At 54.4% G+C, this 5,499-nt stretch overlaps 1 pseudogene; it reads left to right on the forward strand.

Annotated features, from left to right (window-relative positions):
- The first annotated feature begins 367 nt into the window (after positions 1 to 367).
- Positions 368 to 4,362, forward strand: LOC127776702 (uncharacterized; annotated as a pseudogene).
- Positions 4,363 to 5,499: the final 1,137 nt, after the last annotated feature.

The following is a 5,499-nucleotide window of genomic DNA, read 5'->3' on the forward strand; positions in this document are numbered from 1 at the left end:
GTGACGACGGAGATGGTGGCGCCGAGGGGCTTCTAGGCGGTGCCCTTTGCCCTCCTCCCCTTTTGCCGGCGTCGGCGTCGGCCAGCGACGAGGTAGGGTTTTTGGTTCTTTTCGATCCGTGCGGATCGTTTTTTTTCTTTGCTTTCTCTTTGGATTTCTATCCCCGAACCGATCTAATCACTAGGGTTGCTCTAATACCATTAATCTATTTTCATTTTTTTAAATAATTTGATGACCTTTTGATCAACATGTATAAAACTAGGGGATATCCATGAAGAGATGAAAATCCACCATTCTCCTTCTCTCTATATATATCTTGCAGAGAGCCTGTAACCAGTTAACCACATGTTCACGATTGTATAGTTCATTGAGCTGTGAGCTCCCATGGAGTCGGAGGACTACATTTTCCTGTGGAAATGGCGCAAGTACCTCCTGCTGCTGGCCACGTGGTGGCCGGCGTCACCTACGACGCCGGCCTCAACCCTCCCGGCGGCGTGTGGCCCGACGACACGGGTGGCCACGCCACCGGCGACCCGGTGCTCCCGGTGACGTTCCACAGCCGCTACCTCGCCTTCTTCTACTGCAACGCCACCGCCTTCGTCGCGTCGCTCGTCGTCATCATGATGCTGCTCGACCGCCGCGTCAGCGGCAACCACGTCGGCGTCACCGTGCTCCGCTCCGCCATGGTGCTCGACCTCGCCTACGCCGCCGGGGTCAGCAGGGACGTGCTCGCCGTCGCCTACGTCTCGGCGCTGTTCGGCCTGGTGTTCGCGTACGTCGCGCTGCACATCGCCGTGGCCACGTCGGCGCTGCCGCCGGTGGAGTGGCTGCGCGCGTCGGCGAAGAGGCTCGCCGGCAAGGCGGAGGAGCTGCTCAGGAAGGGCGACGACGAGGCGTCGGCGTCGGCGACGACGCGGCGCGTCGAGGAGGACCGGCAGGAGCGGCGCAAGTTCCTGCTGCTGCTGGCCACGTTCGCGACGCCGCTGACGTACGCCGCCGGGTTCGATCCGCCGGGCGGCTTCTGGGACGCCACCGGCGGCGGGCACACCGCCGGCGTCCCCGTGCTCCGCGACGGCCCGTCCAGGCGCCGCTACAGGGCGTTCTTCTACTGCAACGCCACGTCGTTCGTGGCGTCGCTCGCCATCGTCATGCTGCTGATGAGCCGCACACTGAGCCGCCGCGTCGCCCGGTCGTACGCGCTGCTGCAGGTGTGCGTGATGGTGGAGCTGCTCGGCCTCGTCGGCGCCTACGCCGCCGGCAGCAACCGGAAGCGCGAGACCACCGCCTACGTCGTCTCCCTCGCCGGCGCGGTGCTCGTCTACATCGCGCTCCAGGTGGTTGTCGGGATGTTCGCCATGGCCGCGATCAAGAGATGGCTCGTCCGCCTCTGCAGGATCCTGCAGTGCCGACGCAGCATGGAGCCAGCTCAACACCTGCGCGCTAACGTCACGCATGATCATCGCGTCCAATACTTGTAAGCCGACATGGTTCATGGCCACCTCAACAACACAATCGTTTTCACAAAATATCAAATCACCCGTTTCTTACTTGTTAACCAAATGGTTATGAATAAAATAAAAAATTAACAAGATAAATTAATACGTAGTAGTGTATCATTCCACAAACATACAAGTTCAAAATTAACTTTTGCAAGTTATAAAACATAACAAAATTGACTGTAAATATAATTTGTTATTTTTGTTATAACTTGTAAAAGTCGAATTTGATTGTATGTTTGTGAACTAATATATTAAATGTTAATATATCTTGTTATTTTTTTTAAAAAAATTATAACCACTTAGAATCAGGGTTCGAAATTTTCAAAATTTTGGTAATTTCGCACCCCACCGGCATGCTCAAATCTCACCTGAAATTTTCAGTTTTTTGCTATTTTGTGAATTTGGGCAAATTTTCAAATAATTTTGGCCAAAAATTTTCGAAATTTTTGAAATTTCGGTAACCCCGGCATAAAATCCAATTTCGAGATTGAACCTGACGTGATGCTATGTATGTCACTTGACTAGGGAGATGAAGCTGTGCCCGGCAACGCCGAACAACACACCATGTGAAGTTCGTGCTCCGGATGGCGATGTCACCGTAGGAGGCGATCAGGCGATGGCGACGGGGGCGACGCGGACACGGTGGAGGAGTCGCGGTCGCTTCTGCTGCTGCTCGTCACGCTGGCGGCGACGGTGACCTACGACGCCGGGCTGAACCCGCCGGGCGGCTTCTGGCCGGACGGCGGCCGCGCCGAGCTGATCCTCCTCGACACGCACCCGAGGAGGTACAATACAAGGCGTTCTTCCACTGCAACACGGCGGCGTTCGTGGCGTCACTGGTGATGATCGTGCAGAGCAGGCAGCTGAGCTCGGGCGCCGTCGTGAAGCGCCGCGCGCTGCAGGCGGCCATGACGCTCGACCTGCTGGGGCTCATGGGCGCGTACGCTGCCGGGAGCTGCCGGAGCGCGGCGGCGACCGTCTACGTCTCCGCCCTCGCCGTCGCCGTCTTCGTCTACTCCCTCGGCAACGTCGTGGCGTTCACCACCATGGGGCGGCGCAGGGAGACGAGGCTGATGCGGTGGGTGGACGGGATGGTCCAGAAGGTTCTAGAGAGGCTGCACCTCTGGGACGGCCAGGCCGAGGAAGCCGACGACGACCTGGAGAGGAAGCGCAAGTTCTTGCTGCAGCTCGCCATCCTCGCCGCCACCGTGACGTACAAGACCGGGCTGAACCCGCCGGGCGGGTTCTGGTCGGGCTCCGGCGACGGCCGCGCCGGCGACCCGGTCCTCGTTGACCACTACCGGAACCGGTACATGGTGTTCTTCTACTGCAACGCGATGGGGTTCATGGCGTCCGTCGCCGTCATCCTCATGCTCGTCGACCGGCGGCTGTACAAGCAGGGCATCCGGTGCAACGCGCTCAACGCCTGCGTCGTGGTCGGCCTGCTCGGCCTCATGCTCGCCTACGCCGCCGGCAGCTGCCAGAGGCTGCGCACGTCCGCCTACGTCATCGCGCTCATCACCGCCGTGGTCGGCTTCCTCCTCCTCCAGATCCTCCTGTTCCTGCTCGCGAAGCGCGTCGTGCCGGCGACGCTGGAACATCGGCTGCCGCCGTGGCTGCAGGCGCTGTTCGAGCCGCTGACGCCGCCGCCTCGGAAGGCGGCAGCGGCGGCGGCGGCCGGCGGCGAAGACGACAAGCAGCAGGACTCCGGGGAGCGGCACACGGAGCAGTACATGAAGCGCAAGTACCTGATGCTGCTCGGCGTCCTCGCCGCGAGCGTGACGTACCAGGCGGGCCTCTCGCCGCCGGGTGGCACGTGGGGCGACGACGGCGCCATGGTGGCAGGCGGCGGCTCCACCTCCACGACGTACTACTACGCCGCGGGCGACCCGGTGCTGCACGACACCGACCGGGCGCGGTACCACGCCTTCTTCCACTGCAACGCGACGTCGTTCGTGGCGTCCGTGGTGGTGATCGTGCTGCTGCTGCTGCGGCGGCGGCGGCGCCACTGTGGGCGATGCAGTCGGCGGTGGTGCTGGACCTGCTCGGTCTCCTCGGCGCCTACGCCGCGGGCAGCTGCAGGGAGTGGGAGACGTCGGCGTACGTGGTGGCGCTCGTCGCCGCCGTCGTGGTGTACATCGTGGTGTACATCGCGCCGACGCTGTGGCGGCCAAGGCCGAGAGGCTCAAGGTCTGGAAATACTTCGGCGAGAGCTCGGATAATAATCAGACCGGCGGCGGCGCTGCGGTGTAGTGAACAATGTAATGGTCTCTGAATTTCTCGTCCTGATTGATCTGATCAGTTGTACGTAGCTGCTGATTGTGTTGGTGATTGCTGACGTATGTGTTTGTTGTATTGGATATGATTGGATTGTTGTACCATCTATTTGTAATACTTGTGTAGATTTGTAGTGCAGTTTGAATGGTGCATCGTGGTAATGTGAGTTTGTAATTAATCTGTGCTTAAGCCCAAAACATGATCACTGAATTTAATCTAATGTGGAATTTGGTGGTACCGACTGGATGCAGAAGAAAGCCATTATTGATCTCTGCCGTAGTTTGTCGATGTGGATGTAGAAGTTCCTCATCGTGAGATCAGATCACCAGCATACGACCTGTTTGGGGAGCTTAAGATTCTGAGAATCAGCTGGCTGGTAGTCAGCTTCTAAGAATTTGGAAAAGCTGGGTTTCCCAGCTTCTGGCTTCTAGCTCATTTTTTGGATTCTACAACTACAGCTTCTCAGAATCTGGACCAAAAGGTGAATTGTTTGGCGGAGCTATTGATTCTGGGAGAAGCTGTAGCAGCTAGAAACTCCCCCAAACAGGCTTTTGATATCATAATGCCTACCTCCGTCCCAAAATACTCGTCGCTTTTAGTTTTTTGTTTGTAACATTTAATCATTCGCTTTATTCAACAAATTATTAAATTATTATTTATGTTGTTAGTGATTTACTTTATTATCAAAAGTACTTTAAGTATGACTTATTCTTTTTTATATTTGCACTATTTTTTCAAATAAGACAAATGGTCAAATGTTGCAAAGTAAAAGTCAAAGCGACTACTAATTTGGGACGGAGGTAGTAATTAATAGAGGAGACTAAGGGTGTGTTCGCTACTCCAGTTTCCCAACTTGCACAGTAAATACGGAAAACGGAGCGGTCCATTAGCACGTGATTAATTAAGTATTTGCTAATTTTTTTTCAAAAATGAATTAATTTTATTTTTTTAAGCAACTTTCGCATAGAAACTTTTTACAAAAAACACATCGTTTAGCAGTTTGAAAAGCGTGCGCGCGGAAAACGAGGGAGATGGGTTGGGGAAAAGGGGTTGCAAACACACCCTAAAGGATGACACTAGAAGGGAAGTAGATACATCAACACGAGATCCAACTACAAAGCTATGTATATGTGCATGGAGGTCACAGATAGCCACGTGCACGTCGAGGTCACCGTGTGCGTCCCGGTAAACACAATAGATTTTGATGACAAGAAGGTATTGATTTGGCCGGAGTAATCCGAATCTACAAAGAGAAAAGAAGTAGTTATTGGATAGCATCGGCCTAAGATGTTGAGGACTCGAGAGGATCCAAACTGTGGAGAACATATGGTTTGAGGGGATTTAGTCCAAGGTAATAAACCAATCGATTTGTGTTGTCAGGAATTAAGTTATCCAACATGTCATCGTCTGATCCCGAGCTGGTGGGTTGACACCGCCAGGGGTGGATCGGACAACATTTGGGAAGAGATTTGGTTGATGAAAACGAGGTCATGGATTCAACAACCTTGATAAAGACTTTGCACTCCATCAGAGTACGGTATTTTGTCCTGTGGATGGGGTATACTTTGTACGGGGAGACACACATAGTATCACGAAGTTTGCAAGCATCACATTCAACCTTCTCCTTTAGCATAATGTCGCACCCATCTAGGGAGTGAGAACTCGTTTTGTGGATGGGGCACCATTGCTTCCTATTCTTAGCGGAAGCCGAAGGATAGATTGA

Source organism: Oryza glaberrima, chromosome 6, assembly GCF_000147395.1.
Source record: "Oryza glaberrima chromosome 6, OglaRS2, whole genome shotgun sequence".
In the NCBI taxonomy this organism is placed as follows: Eukaryota; Viridiplantae; Streptophyta; class Magnoliopsida; order Poales; family Poaceae; genus Oryza; species Oryza glaberrima.